Raw genomic sequence first — 17,132 nt, 5'->3', positions numbered from 1 at the left:
TAATAAGTGGTCTCCACTAGACTATGGCGCTATATGAAATGTTAACTATTCCTTACATCGTTAATTCGGGACCTAAACAACCTAAAATCTAGGGAACTTTGCTTTATAAAACAATCATCCTAAAGATTGTTTATTTTTTTCACCACACTAAATTACTTTTAAATCTATTTAAATGCTACGTTTTGATATGATATGTAATCAAACAACATGTTAATCTTAATCAAATAGACGTCATTATCTTTTTCAATTTAAACTGATAAAATATTTTTTGTCAATCATTTATCTTTAAAATATGTGTGTGTTTTATAATTTTAATCATGTTATTGGTACAATGTACTCTGCGTCTAGCCCCCAAAGCAGCCAAGAAGAAATTTCAGAGCATGCCCGCCGGGAAAGTTTTCTGGATAGCGTAACACCAACCGCCCCGAATGCAAATCCAAACAGTTGGTCTCTATCACAAGGTAATCGCGATTTAATTGAAAAAAAGTCTAATATAAGTAGTATCACAAATAAGGTTCATTCAATTTAATTTTTAAATACCCTCAATAACAATTTGATGTGATATATATTAAGAATATTTACCAATAAACTTAATATACATTACGATTACTAAAACAACGTCTATATAATTTTATATCATTGCGCGAAACAAACAAATAAGATCGATTTCAAAATTAAATACAATTTTATTTAACAAACTTATATTTTCCTCCTAAATCCTTATCTCTTGGACCAGATAGTGCCGCGGGCACAACATACGCGTGGGCTCCACTAGTCTTCATTTTTCTTCTTTATGCTTTGTAAACAATATCGGAACGTCCTCAGTGGTGCAAACTTGTGTTTGTATAAAAATCAGAGTCAACTGCCCTCCTCGCAATGTTTATGTTACCCATAAGGCGTTTATCTTCGAATATTGTAAGTTTTCTTTTGTTACATTTACATTTTTATGACCCCCGAGTCAATACTAACATACAAGAGTATCCAATCTTATTTTATATTTTTAAAAGTACAATGTTGATACAAAATAGGATTTAATTAAAACAATTTGGACATGATCATAAAAAAATCAATTAAAATTGTAAAACTTATTTTAAAAGCCCGAGATTATCCAATGGATAGGACACGTGGACCAGCAAAGACTACACCGATAGGCGAGTCTTCATCGACTGACTTTTTATTTTTTATGTAATAGTTAGGCGAACCGGCTAAGGACCACCTGATGTCAAGTGGTCACCATCGCCTATAGACATTGGCGCTGTTAGAAATATTAACCATCCCTTACTTCGCCAATGCGCCACCAACCTTGGGAACTAAAATGTTATGTCCCTTGTGCATGTACTTACACTGGCCTCACCCTTCAAACCGGACCACTACAATACCAAGTATTTTTGGTTGGCGGCATAATATCTGAGGCGTGGGTAGTACCTATCCAGACGGGGTCGCACAAAGCCCTACCACCAAGAAGTTTATGCTTATAGTTTATCTTGTTGCTATCTGGTAACATTTTATGAAGAAACCTCATGTAGTGGATGAATATCTGCACAATCATATCCACCTACATTGGGAACACCGTCCAAACATTTTTTTCAAAACGAGAGGTTGCTTTTGCCCAGCAGCCAGCTGCAACATCTGTTACTATAATTCATGACATAATTATTATTAGAAGCTTTGGCAGAATATTTTGCTATCTTTGATTTAACAAATTAATAAGTTTATAAAAAACTCTTTGATCAATCAAATAAACAGAAGCAGAACAAACGACTATGTTATGTTTACTTTGAAAACTTATAAGCTTATTTTCATAAATAAATAAAGTAATATACATTATATTTTTTATGTAACTTTACAATTAATTTTTACGATTTCGTTTATTATTATTTATGTGATAAGTTTTATAACTAAACGAAAAGAAAACATTTAATATAAACAATATTTTGAAGGCATTGTTTAAGAAGATTATTACATTTTCCTTGTAATACATATATTTTCAAAAATAAATGTTATAAAGAGAACCGTTCCATGATATTAAAGGTATTGGAGTAGAAAATTCTTAGGAGATAACGAGCTCCTTATACCTATGACTGTGTCATCTTATTACACAGATATTACTATATATAATATTACTGAATGTATAAATATAAAAAATAAATATATGTAGTGAGATTAAACACACACAATTGTATTTATTTTCATACTTGTTGATATTCTTCGTTGATGATTAATAATTTGTATGAATTATTTACAATAATTAAAATAATGTCTAATAAATATTTTAAATAAAATGATGTTGTTGAAATTTCTCTAGATTTCCTAATATAACAAGACTAAAACGGGAGTCTCAAACAAGGTCAAATTCTAATTACATACGCCAAATCATTTAATCATTTTTGCTAACCTACAAACAATCAAACACCATTATATTAATTAATAAACATCCTTTAAAAATATAAACAAAAATAACACTGATAAAAATCTGAATTATACTAACGACACATACAAAAATATGCACAATTTATTTTAGGAAGACGCTGCAACAAGCGTAAGTTATATAATCTGAAAGTGTGCTGCCGGCTGTAATTTCTAAGATATGTGTCACTTACGTATATAAAGTATGGCTTTTAATTCAAATCAAATAACATTAACAAAAAGCATTGCTGACAATAGAATATCTGGTAATTGGGTTTGCATTGCAAAAGAATAATAACAATACAAAAATAACCATCCAGATAACGTAAAAATAAGGAACCCAAATCACAGTAATAACTACGAAGGTTTACTTATATTCCACAAAAAGAAGATTCCGACATGCGTCTCTCTAAGCTATATAGTTATACCACGGATCCAACCACACTTTCAAATATCATTTGTCAAATTATGAAAAGATGACCAAAAATCCGATCCGTTGGTTTAACACGAAAACGACTGATGCAAACAGTGGTTACAAATCCCGATCTTCCGAATGGCCGGGCCGCATCGTGTATAATGTAATACCACACACCGGCTACGGTTGTTCCTGATAAATTGGTCTGATTTATCTTAAAACCGAACTGAACGTATCGTGCGGAACACGGATCCGTTGAACGATATCTGATGCATCGGCTACTACGAAATTATCAGTGTCGATTTGCTTATATCTTCGTAATTTTTATTTTCCTTGAAATTGGATTGAATATCTGTATTTAAATCAATTGTTTTATTTTATAACTGCTACGGTGTAAATGAAATCAACGACTACATAATCGACTACAAGTTTAACCATTAAAAGTTTTTGAGCCATTGAAGCGACAATAAAGTTACCTACGTTATAGTATCCTTTCCAGTCATACAGCCTTATTATAATAATAATATTTAAAAAAATTAACTTCATAACATTATTTTTAAATACTTAATTATATTTGTCCCTATTTTTAACACAACAGAATGTTACGGCTAATTAAAGTTGAGTATTTAATTAATTAACAAACCCTTTTATGATAGCCAAAATTTATTAAATGTAATACAATTTCAGTCGCAAATAATTATTAAACTTCAAGAAAAATTAATAAACTTTAATAACATCATAATAACACTTTATTATATAATTAACTCGTTAATTACTAATGGGATATGGACCAATAAACATAGATTCCGTCGAAATACCGCTACTTGTACGAAATTTAACGAGAGAACAAATAAAGCAACAAATTTAAAACGATTTTAATTGAAGAGTCCGATAATTAAGCATGAATGTTTAAATTAATTAATGAATTTCGTGGAATCGACGCTCCGAGGGCCCCGATCTGTAGTGTTCGCAAATAACATTCTTAATTAATGTGAACAAGAACAAACGTTTTGCTATTGTGGATGTTCAAAATCGTTCGCCTTTTAAGTCTCTTCACCTTTAGATTGATTGAATCGAATAAAACAATGGAATTAAATAATTGAGTGGTTTATTCGTTAGTAAGTTTGTTTCAGATTTTAATTAGTATTAATGGCATTACATAGTTAATCAATCACTGTGAATAACATGATTAGTCTTTTTTAAATTCTTGTAATAATAAGCTTATTATAATTTTAATATTATTTAAACTAATAAATAGAAACAGTTTTATTTTATTTCATTTAAATTTTATTTCGTTCTTAATCAATTACACTAATTGATCAAATAATCATTCATGCATTTATTAATTCCGAATATATTATGACAAAAACCGTGCAAAACAACTTGTACACGTGAAAGTAATGAAAAATATTATATTTGAATTTAAAATTTACTTTTGACTGTGAAATTTTACTTTTATCCGTCAATACAAGATCCTTCCAAAAACACAATATAGCGACAATGTTATTGTATCAACGTCCTACATTTTTGAATAATCAATGAAATTTAAATTATTCTATTCAAATTATTTTGCACTTCAAAGCCTTCAACCGATCTACTGATTGATATATAAGCCGGTGTGACCAGAAAAAAAGTAACACGAATAAATTTGCAAAAATAAAATTCAACATAAATAAAACGACTACTCCACAGAATTATTTAGCAATCCGTATAAATTTTACAAGCGAGTGAAAAAGAGAAAGTAATTCTGTCGGATACGCGTCAGCTGGGCAACATTAGTCAGACGATGCGAGAAAATTTAATAAAAGTACTGCTTATCGCTTTGTCCCGACTAAACTGGGCCCATTGCCATCCAACTTTCCAGGATACCGTAAGCAAAAACTATTTTTTTCGCAGTATAGTTTTACAAATAAGAGTGAAGGCTGGAATGGAATTATAATGATGATGCTTACACTAGTCCGACTACATTTCGAAAATCTATTTATATTATATAAAGTATTTTTGCTCTGTTATTACAGAGTTCGCTCGGCGGTTCTTCTCTTAAAAATGAAAGGAGATCTTAGCGTAGGCGTGGGACTTTTTTACTTTAAATTACTGAAAAATGAAGGAAAACATACGAAATTTCATGTTTCGAGATTTTTTTGGTTTACGGTCCTTATCATTTTTTTAACATCCAAACAACAGAAGGACTACGATGTAGGCATTTGTAACTATGTAAAAACTAGTACGGTACGGGCCAGTACCACTACCAGTACCAGGGTTTATATGGATAAACCCTAGCACTCAGGTATAATGTAGATTTCTACCAATGATTTTTTTTAGAATTAGATCATAAGCTCTATAAATTACACCTACACCCATACAAACAAAAACCTATTTATAATATCACAATAGATTAATAAAACTTAAAAATATGTAGTCACAAGTCGTTTAATATATTCTGGTATAAAATTTGGACATACATGATATTATTACAGTTTTATACACATAGAATGAACTTATATTATATTCCGAGCATAATAAGCTAGCTAGTAGAATATTGTATGGCGATACAAGAATACAGCTCAAATAATCAGAAAAAGCGGATTTCCCTGACGTGCTTATTATTACCATTATACAAATGTTTAATTTTTTATTTGTGTAGAACTAGTGAGCCAGCCTAAGGAGCATTTCATGGATTGAATTGATTTAACTCATTATTGATTTTTAATAATTTAATTCTAAATCCTTTAAACTAAAACCCTTTTCTTATTTACTTTCTAAACCTTAAAATTTTGTTCTAATGTTAATGACCGTTTTTATTTAAAAGTATATTCTCTAATAATAATAAATTTGTAATCGCCGGTTTTATAATAGTACAATAGCAATTTAAAATTGCTATTTAATCGAACCATCGTCCTAAATACGGCACTCCCTTAACCGTTTTTTGTACGTGGAATGTTCCAGAATGTTTTGACGTTGTCAATATGTGGGGAGCTCAGATAATGAAATTTTCATGCAAATGATATCAGATATGAGAAAGCGCACGAACAGGCTTTGTTTTTGTATTCGAACTAGGGGAATCCTAAATAAAGTTTCTACGTGCTACTTATGATTTGATAATAAGAGAGACAAAAGAAGTCTTGTTTCTATTTAGTAGAATAGTTATATTATTAAAGTAAAATAGGTAGGTTTATATGGTAACTGCAAGTGTTGGTAGCGTTTTGATAAAAAGGATATAAGGGAGGGTTGATATTTCTTACCGTATCAATTTAAATTGATTATGGTGACAACTGAACATCAGTTTTAATGAATAAAAAAGTGTGTTAACATTTATATTAATAAAAAAATTAATCATATGCCATAAATATGAGTTCTATATTCGTAATATTTTTTTCATCGTATGTGTATATGCAAAAAACATATTATTACTATATCATATTTGTAATTAATTCAACATCTTTATCAACCAAAATAAACTTAAATATATAATGTAACAATCAACTGATAAACAATAAAATTAATTTTAATATGAGCCATTAAATTTTATCATTTATAAATAACCACGCGGATATAATACGAACCTGTTTAATGTCCCAAATAAAAATAATAAAAGGTCCAAGCCTCATCTTGTAGATAAGCGGCTAAATGCAGATGTACTTGTATCTTTCATCCTTAAATAGACATTTTTGCACACAACAGAACACACATTTGCATATAAAGTAAATTGTACACCTGTCAAATCCATAGGCAATTAAGTACCACGAGTAAAAGTCAATTAAATACTCTACAAATATATATCATTAAGTTTAGTGATAAGACCTTTTTGCCTTTTTGATTTTTTTTTTATATATTGTACTTATGTATGTTTTCTTTTATTTTGCGCGTGCAATTAATACATTTATTATATAATTAATACTTTTTATTGGTAGTCATCTAATGTACTATACAAAATATTACATGAATAAATTAGAATAACAAGTTTGATAGGGCTAAAACATTAGCTGTTTTATCGAGCAATTAACGTTCCTGCAATATCGTAAGGTAACGGACTACTAAAGCGAGTGATCGTTCAAAAACTGAACGATATGCAAATAAACCTGACTGTCGCATCTCATGCAAATCTATAACGTCTTAAGTACTAACAGCTTTTCGTATCAGTAATTACACTTTACGCTGTTTTATTATTATTCTATAGTGCTTATGCCTTGTCGCCTGTGAGTGCAGCCAGTCATTAGTATTCAAAATGCAAATTGCTCGCTCCCAGGGCAATGCACCCGTCTCAGATCTTACTTTCCCAGAAATAATTTCATTAACATCTGCATACCCCGTGTTCTTGCGAATACCTTTAAGTTGGTAGGAACCTCATACACGTCTACGTCTCGAACTCTGTCTAGTTAAATAAGTGAATTTCGGATTTCATCATTATTAAAATGTTTACTTTACTGTAAACATATGAGTTTAGTATGTACATCAGTTTGTTCCAAGATTGCCCAATATCCTATTTGACGTCAATATATATTATAACGGAGATACTACGGAGCTTTCATTGATTACTTATAATTTCCATTCATCATGTTTCGTCCACAACTGACTTACATAGAAAATTAAAAAATTAAATATCCAACGCCTACATTAGTTATTTTACTCGTTCACTTGTTTATTATTATTATTATATTTTTTACTCAATAAAAATATTTGTAAACTTACTAACGTTTTTAATAATTTTAAAACGCAGATCCATAAAATATTTGAACTAATTTGTTAAAAAACCTTTTTTTATTCACATTTAAATGTTAAACGTTACTCAAAATAATAAATTACAAGATTTAAAACTCAGTAAACTCAAACTCACACTATAGCGGATTTTTTATTTTAATTTAAATATTCTTCTCGTGATTACTTATAATAACAATGTAGATACATATGTTTTGTTTATTACTTTAGCTTAAACATGTCTTAGTGTATTGTGGTTTATTATACTATACTATATATAAATACAGACTATAATACGGTCTACCCCAAGCTGTGGGTGTAAAAGCCGACTTGAGTTTTTTTTCTGTTAAGCCACAACAACAATACTATCAATTACCCGTACTATAGTATAACTTAGTATAACGTAGTATAACTTAACAATTTACCAAGCTTAGAGCAGCTACAGAACATTTTTCGAAAGAAAAAAACCTTTTAATCGCATGACCTGAGATTCAAACGTATCACCTCTAGTACAGCGGTCTTATAAGCTATCCACTAGACCAACAACGCAGACAAATAAATCAACTGGTTAACCAAATTAACATATTATCCTTTATCACTGAGGACGAGATGAATTATTTTTAGAAACAAAAACAAACGAAACAATTAGTAATTAATGAATTTGAATCCATAATTTTATGATAAAATCCGTGTCTTCTATCCACTGCACCATCTGACCTAACAACATAAGCCAGAATAAGCAAAAGTGGTCCAATAAAACATATCGTAAATTGTAAATATATTTTATATTGTGATAAAAAGCCTCAATTTATTATCTTAGTTATAAAAGTAACATTGTATTCGCTATGTTAAGCCATTAGCGTCTTGTATCAGCAGTCTTCTATTTTATCCCTACGAACCGACTACTATACCCTAGGGCCTCGTGTCATCGTCCCTTATAAGATACTTGCATGTACGAGTATAAGTCGTTGCTTTCCCCGCAAATATATAATAATATTTAAATTTATTAATAACTCGACCGAAGACCGAGGTCGAATTAATAATAATTTTGAATAAAATAATTCATAAATCCGAACCCTGTTAGGTCTGTTATTTATTTACCTTATTGATATATAACTAACAAAAAATATTATATTAGTAATATGTGAGTTGTTTAATGTAGATCTTTGAACAATTGTCTCAACTAAACAAATTTACTGCCTCGAAATTCGTTTGATACTAATTAGTGAAATTGATCAAAAGTTCAATCAGTAAAAGAGGTACCAATGATAATTTTTTTTTAGCTATCAGATATATATATATAGCTAACAGCTAAAAAAATACATTAATTTATGTGCGAAACATAAACCAAACTTATAATACCTAATTAGAATTTAACATAAAAATGTTTATAGATAACATATACAAAAAATAAATATTAATATAAATTCATGAATTACTAATGTTTGAATAATTAATCTTACTTAGAAATAAAATCTTATTTACTCTCTACTTATTTTTTTCTTATGTAAATAAATGATTGTAATATGATTATTTAAATACAAAAACTTTTCTTTATCTTCGAAATAACTTAGATACCTTTTTCATTTGTTGTATTAAGTATTTATTTTGCGAATTCAATTTCGTATTCAAAGTTTGCCAAAGAGAATACTTAAACTGTTTATCTGAATCCTTCGGGATGGCATCCCTTTCGTTATATCGAGCAATTCAGGCGTTGTTGTTCCAGTCCACTCAAAATATTTGTTGAGAGAGCTCACTGAGTGGAATTAATACACTTTTCAGTTGTCGCAATATGCTGGCCAAACAATGTTGGAACCCTTTGCTTGGTATCTATTTAAAAGCATTGTTACATGACTTTGAAACTTTAAGGCCTCATATATTGTACAAGGATAACTCATTTAAAAACTAAATAATTAAAATATAGTTAAGTACATGTATAGAGAGCCGAGATGGCCCAGTGATTAGAATGTGTACATCTTAACCGATGATTGCGGGTTCAAACCCAGGCAAGTACCGCTGAATTTTCATGTGCTTAATTCGTGTTTATAATTCATCTCGTGCCCGGCGGTGAAGGAAAACATCATGAGGAAACCTGCATGTGTCTAATTTCAACGAAATTCTGCCACGTGTGTATCCACCAACCTGCAATGTAGCAGCGTAGTGGAATAAGCTTCAATCCAAAGGGAAAGAAGGCCTGAGCCAAGCAATGTGAAATTGACATGCTGTTATTGTTTTATATATATAAAAATGTGGGTGAGTATATCTTCAAAATGTTATTATACAGTGTGACATATAACATACTGAAGCCACAATAGCTTAACGATTTGCGGTACGAAAATCGTTTCATATGTTGCGAGTTACAACCTTAACGCCTTTGCTATTGTCGTGTTTCCACTGCAAACACTACCATTTGGTTTGATACGCGTGAAAGAATTCCTATTAATACTAATTAACTCGACAACTTTAACGTGTAGGTTTAAGCCAACAATCTTTTACTTGTTATATAATTATAAGTAAATAGTATTATAACAAAATCAAACCGAACATATCGACCTTAATATTTTGAAGAAACTGTGTTTTACAGTTTGTTTCATATGCCATTAAAATATTTTTTATATCAAAGTCTAGCAATTTTTTTTTTTAAACTGCCCGTTTAACGTGATATCTATGTTTTATATATAACCTAAGGTTGGGCGTAAAGAAAAACAAACGATAAATTCACCACGAAAATCAATCGGATCTCTTAGCGAGCGATCGCCACTTTAGAAGATCAACGCTACGTACGCACGCGAGCCTTAGGGTGGGTGTATTCCGCATTCATCGTTGATAATTTTCTTTTTAGGATTCCTTAATTGATAAATTGTATAAATATGAGCAATTTTCTTATTAAGCTACTGTTAATTAAAGGCAAGCAACCGATTAGGTAATGTAAGTAAAACGACTTTTTATATAAATTTTTATTATTGTAAAATATTAATAAATGAATTGAATGTTTCTTTGTTTGTCCACTATTCCCAATAATACAAAGGCATTCCCAAAGTATTCATCCGATTGTTATAGAACGTTTTTAAGATATTCTGCGTGTGTCAACGAATGCCCTCGCCCAAAATAAAACAAGAATATTTCTTTGTGTGTTATTTCTTCTATATAAACGTTTTATGTGGATTCTTGTTATACCTTAAACCAGGTCGGGTAGCTAGGTAGGTATTGCAATAAAATTCAGTCATTACAAAAATCAATATTTTTTTCGATTTGTTTACTTATGTTTACCATATCGAATTCATTCATTAAAAAGTATTTTAAATGAAATAAAACCAAGTAGTTAATAACTTCAACTACCGCTTAGATACAAACGCCTATATTGCACGGCTTTGAACATCATTGTGTAAAAGAAGGATTATTTTTTTATTAATTTCGCATTACGGATATCGATTTTAATATAGCTTGTCTGTTTAAAACTTGTGAATTGTTAAATCGTTTGAAGGATAACGAGGTAGTCTATCCAATCGAAATCTTATTTAAAAAAATACTGTTTATAGAAATATATTTTGTGATTTATCGTCATGTTACAGTGTTAAATTAAATTTAAAACTACCACCAGTTCGAAAAGTAGATTCTAGCGAGGAGAACCGGCAAGAAACTCAGTAGTTATTCTTTTCCACCATTTTAATTACAGAGTATGTCAGTAAACAACAATTATTAGTAAGCCCAGATACCCCATTGGTTAGAACCGTAATCGATGATTCCAGGTTCAAACTCAGCAAGCAGCCCTGAATATTCATGTGTTTCATTCATAAACCATCTCATACTCACCGTTGAAGGAAAACATTGTAAATCAAGAACAAGAAAAAAAAGTCGTTATGAGTATTGCATTTAAGAAAAAGATTATATTCTCTATTTGTTTAAATATAGCATATATGTAACTGTAATTTTAACGCTAACTTAGGTCGACTTTAATTTACGTTTGAAACTGTTTATTTACAAAAATATGTTATCCTGAGATCTAAATTAAACACCTATTTCCACGTAAATGTATCATATGATAGATTATAATACAGCACTAAGACGATGCTAAGGACGTGCAATTTATCGATAATTAGGTTAGAAGCTACACGGGAACAGATGATATTATGAATTATACTAAAATCAAAACCCATATTTTCGCTTCACCTTAATAATATTTGAGTTTTTCAAGATACATTTTTATTTAGTAAATCTTCAGTATCGAAATGTGGACAGTAACTGTGGGACTAGGACACAGGTTAAAAGTTACCCAACAGGTGAACAATGCTCGATGTATCTGTGATGGCTAAAATTATCTGAAAAAGAAAAGGAACTATTGTTTCAAGGAGGACTGTTGGCTGTTGGAGCAGACGAGTCATAGAGTGAAGACCTTCGACAATAGCAGCGTAGGGTGTCTTCCAGCAAGCTCTACCTGGCCTGGCGATGCCCTATAGAAAGTGGTGGACTCAGCACAACTTGGAAGAGGTTCGTGTCCAGCAGTGGATTGCGATTCGCTGAAGATGAAGAATGAACTACAGCGCAACGTTTAAATATAATGGTATCTTCATAGATATGAGGACATAGAAGATAACAATTATTAATGAAATGTAATTTCAGAATTTTATGAAACGATCATGAGATTATTCATGTAATATCTAGTAACCGACTATACTCATTAGCTTATGATACTTCTTTCCAAAATCATGGGACCCTTGTTTTGTTTTCACTATAATTTTGTATTTTGTTCTATAGGATATTTTTAAATAAATAATTTGAAATTATCAAAAATAAAAATAAATGTTATGATTTTAGTATTCATATACTATTTTTCGTGTGAGAGAGAACCATAGATGTTAGGTATCGTTTGTCCTTTTCTGTACCCCTGTCAACGTGCATACAAAACTTCATGATGATCGGTTGAGTGGTTAAAAAAAGAGAAAGCGTATAAAACACTTTCGTCGTTATAATATTAGTTAGGTTTACCTTAAGCTGTCGGAAATTATCATTCGGTTTAAATAAATACAATTATCTATTCTATATAATATATATAATTGTATTAAATAGTACATAGGTTAATAGGCTAAACTAAAATTTAATAAACTTAACTTCTTTTCTCTAAAAGTAAAGGGCACAGGTGCGAAACGTGTTAAAATGTCGCATTAACGGGTTCTTAGTAAATTGCATTGCATCCATTGCTGAGGCGAGAGCCGGGGGCAATGCAGTTACGGCGTCATTAGCACGTTATGTGACGTCATAACTCCGTAGCTATCTTCCGCCTGTCGGCAATTACGAGGATGGATGGAGCTACACGTGCCCCGAATGTGCGTTATTATTTTCTTCTGCCTCCAACTATTACTTTACCGAAGTGGCTACAATTAGTGAGTTCGCAAACTTGATTTGTATAAGCGAGAAAACTATATTTTCTACTAAATTTACATAAATTGAGTTAAATATCTTATGAATATTCATTTAAATATTTAGGAATAAATTAAGACTTAATATAATTCAAATTAGTTACAAAACTTCGTTTCCATTAGAAAGACAGATTTCTAAATAATGAATAGCAATCTAAGTAATATATTTCTTGATAAATATAACGTCGTCGTATTATAAATTTGTCATAAAGTACATAGGTAGTAGTGGTAGTAGTCGTGATAACACAAATTTACGCTTACTTGAAATAAAAATAAATATCGGTAAAATTTAAACACAAATTTTTTAAGTTTGTGAATCACATTCATATGATGCCCTACTCTGAGTGAATTAACTGCCTCACCACTTTATGTTTTTTTGTTATTAATTTTATTAATATTGTTACCATGAAAACAGCAAAAGTAATGTGAATATATATTAAAGCAATACAACGATTGAAGCAGTTTATAGTTTTCCCCTGTAATACTTTACACAATTTTTACATTAACCTTTGCACTTACATCAGCAAAATGTCATGAAAATATAATTTTCTAATCGTCGTTATAAGGTCGTCTAAGTGGGTAGCTGATGTATTTACTATATCAATAATAATACCATATAATACATACAATATTGTTAGAGTTTGTGCAAGCTCATCTGTTTAGGTACCACCCATTAGCAGCCTGTAAATTTCCCACTGCTGGGCTAAGGCCTCCTCTCCCTTTGAGGAGAAAGTTTGGAGCATTACATTGGAGCAACACGCTGCTCCAATGCGAGTTGGTGGAATACACATGTGGCAGAATTTCGTTGAAATTAGACACATGCAGGTTTCCTCACGATGTTTTCCTTCACCGCCGAGCACGAGATGAATTATAAACACAAATTAAGCATATGAAATTTTAGTGGTGCCTGCCTGGGTTTGAACCCGAAATCATCGGTTGCGATGCAGATGCACGCGTTCTAAGCACTAGGCCATCTCGGCACAGGTACCACCCACTCATCAGATATTCTACAGCCAAATAGCAATATTTAGTATAATTGTGTTCCGGATTGAATGGTGAGTGAGCCAGTGCACATGAGCGCAAAGCGCCTCTGTCTATAGATGTATGAAGTATTATGATTATTAATAAACCTGCAATTTAAAAAAAAAAAACCATTGTTTTTACTAGTTCTAGTTTATACTAGTACAAGTAATATATATATAAACAACTTCAATTTATTAAAGTTGTTTTATTCTACATTTTATTTAACATTTAATATAAATTATTTGCAAAAATGTTGAAGATCCGAGCAAAAATTATACAAAAACGTTGTTTGTCCACCTTATCAAGGTATTTGGCGCAATAACGTCACACGTCAAGAGGACCACGATAAATCTAGCAGCCGTCTCCGTCTACCTTCATGAATCACTCCGACGAAATGCCAGACATCGCCACAGAAAGAACGTCTTAACACGTTTTATATTTTAAACCGAGAGCCTTTTTCCACAATGCTTATTGCGGATTAAATAATTGATTGAAGTTTTAACTATCTTTTTAGACTTAAATTAAAATTTACTATTTTGTAATTTTGATTAGTATATTTTGAAGCTTAAATAAATCATAATAGTAAGTGTGAAATATCTAAAAATTGTAACATTTAATACCAACTGGCTCATCATCGTTTACCGTTACAACGATAAGGCACTATAACAAACAAGAAAACTAAATAATAGGAATAATTTGTGTACAAAATCCAAAGGATTTTTATTATAGCATAGCAATTTTTAACAATCAATAAACGTATTTTGATTGGTAAGAGTATACGTGGTCATCCTTTTTATCAGTGCGTACTACACTTTCAATCATAAGCTAGTTATTAACGTTTTCAACATTAAAAAAGTAAAATTTAAAAAAATCGTTAAGAAACGTTGTATATTAAAGGATATTTTAAAACTAATGGCTTCTTTGTTTATAAAACATCATGGATATAAAACGAAAGCCTCAAAATCGTCCTAAAAATATATGATAATTGTTGAAAAAAGATATAAAAAAAAGAAAACTCCCGCTGAGTTTCTTTCGCCAGTTCTTCTGGGATTGGAGATGTTTCTTATCTATGGTATTTTTTTTTCTACACAATCGAGTCAATCAAGAAGTACGTACTGTACTTCTCTACTGAATAAAGTTTTATTTTAATACTATACGAATTCAAGAAGTACGGAACTTTACCAAGAAGTCAATGAAATGAAAGAATGAGTCAAAAAATAAAATTGTGCATATTTGAAAAGAAAATGGACACAACAGCGTACACCCCTTGAGTAATTATACCCAAATTAATATAAAGAGTAAGTCAGATTCAAAATTTAAATAAATTAATTCTGCGTCATGACGATATCAAAGTAAATTAAATGCGCGGCCAGAAACAAGTTTAAAGATATAAAGGTGATTACACACGTAGCTCATACATGCAAACGGCGACTAGTACCTCATAGCAAATAAAACAGTCGCGAAGAATACGCGTTGCGTGCGTTAATGACCCCTAAACTGGTTAAATCCGTTTCATGCTCGGTTTGCCTCATTCATGATATTTTGATAATGGCGTAAATTTATGCGGCACTACCTCGAAATCCGAGACTGCATAATGACTTGGTGTCGGGCTTGTTTTATGCTAAGTGCGAGAATGAAAGAGCCTGGAAATGTATGCAGATCGCTCGCGTGGGAAGTGGCAACAAGTGGCCGAGACGTTGATTCCTCGACAAACAAAAAACGAAATCCTTTTAATAGCCGAAATTAACTGATGTTTAATTAAAATGTCGGCCGTGCAAGAATTTGTGGCGGCACGAGAACTACTTACAATGTATTCAGCGTGAAACAGAAGTAAATGTTCCGAACTAAAATATTGCACGTTCATTCGTGAGTTGTGTACACAACAACTTTTGAATGGAGTTATTTTGGTTAAAGACTGCTATTCACTTGTTAATTACTAATTACTAACATTTATTATGCAATATCTACAAAGACGGACTAATTGACATATTTTGATACGTCATAATTAAGACTTCACGTGTGAATAATGTATTCAGTTAAGAACATACAATTTAAAATAATGCATTTATCAACAATTGTAAATAATTATAATAAATTCGATACAATTAATTGTAAGACGATAATGATAAATTTCAATGTTAACGAAAACTAAAAGATAATCAATTTGTTGTTCACCGGATGATAACAAATTAAGAATTACCGAAAACACCGAATCAATGATCGCGCGTACATGCAGCGCGTTATAAAAGATTCGGCGATACATTAGCCCGAGGGCGTGTCCTTCCGATTTTTATCACCAGGCTGTAATTACATACCGTACACTAAATTTTCACAAAACTCCCTTATCTGATCACTGTCAGTATGTTAATAGCACATATCCCGAATACCTGCTGTGCAAAACCTTTTTTCCTTTGCCAAAATTTATACGGCCTATATAGTTACGTCGGATTTAATTATTTTATGCAAATTGTTTAAACTTTTTCGACATAAAATAGTATTAATTTATGAAACTTGTACAGTGGTTAGATTGAAATGTAAATTTTATTTAACTTAAACATTAAATCAATCGAACACTCAAAAAATATATTTTAAATTAATTAAATTGTTATTTGGGATCATTTTATATGAGAAAATTTTTGGATTTATAATTTAAATATTAATGTTTTGAGGTTTCCAATGCGGTTTCTATATATATCTAATATTCAATTTGTCATCTGCATGAGAGTGCGTTATAATTATTTGATAATGATAATTTGTAACGTTAGATTTATTTCGAAATAAAAATCAAACAGATTTCTTGAAAAAAAATTTTTGTATTCATAATATTGCACATAAAATGGAAAACTTAGGACCAAACACGACTCGGTCGTGTAGCCTGATTGACGGAGCATCGAATGCATCATAATTAAAGGACAGTATTTAAGGAAACCTGGTTTTTTAAGTTCCAACTTTTAATTACTAAAACAAAAACTAACAACTGATAAATTGAATTAAACACATACTAAATGTATTACTTCACAATTTTTTAATTGAAAGAAACATCGTTAACGACTTAATTGCAATTTTAATTCCATTCTTGTTTTCGTTCTTTACTCCTTAGCATGGTCAACGACCTCGAGCCAGCTTTAGTCATAATAAAGGGCGATCCACCTCAAATATTTGTCGGCTCCCTCTAG

The sequence above is a fragment of the Vanessa tameamea genome, chromosome 15 (genome assembly GCF_037043105.1).
Source record: "Vanessa tameamea isolate UH-Manoa-2023 chromosome 15, ilVanTame1 primary haplotype, whole genome shotgun sequence".
Classification (NCBI taxonomy): Eukaryota; Metazoa; Arthropoda; class Insecta; order Lepidoptera; family Nymphalidae; genus Vanessa; species Vanessa tameamea.
This window is presented reverse-complemented; position numbering follows the sequence as displayed.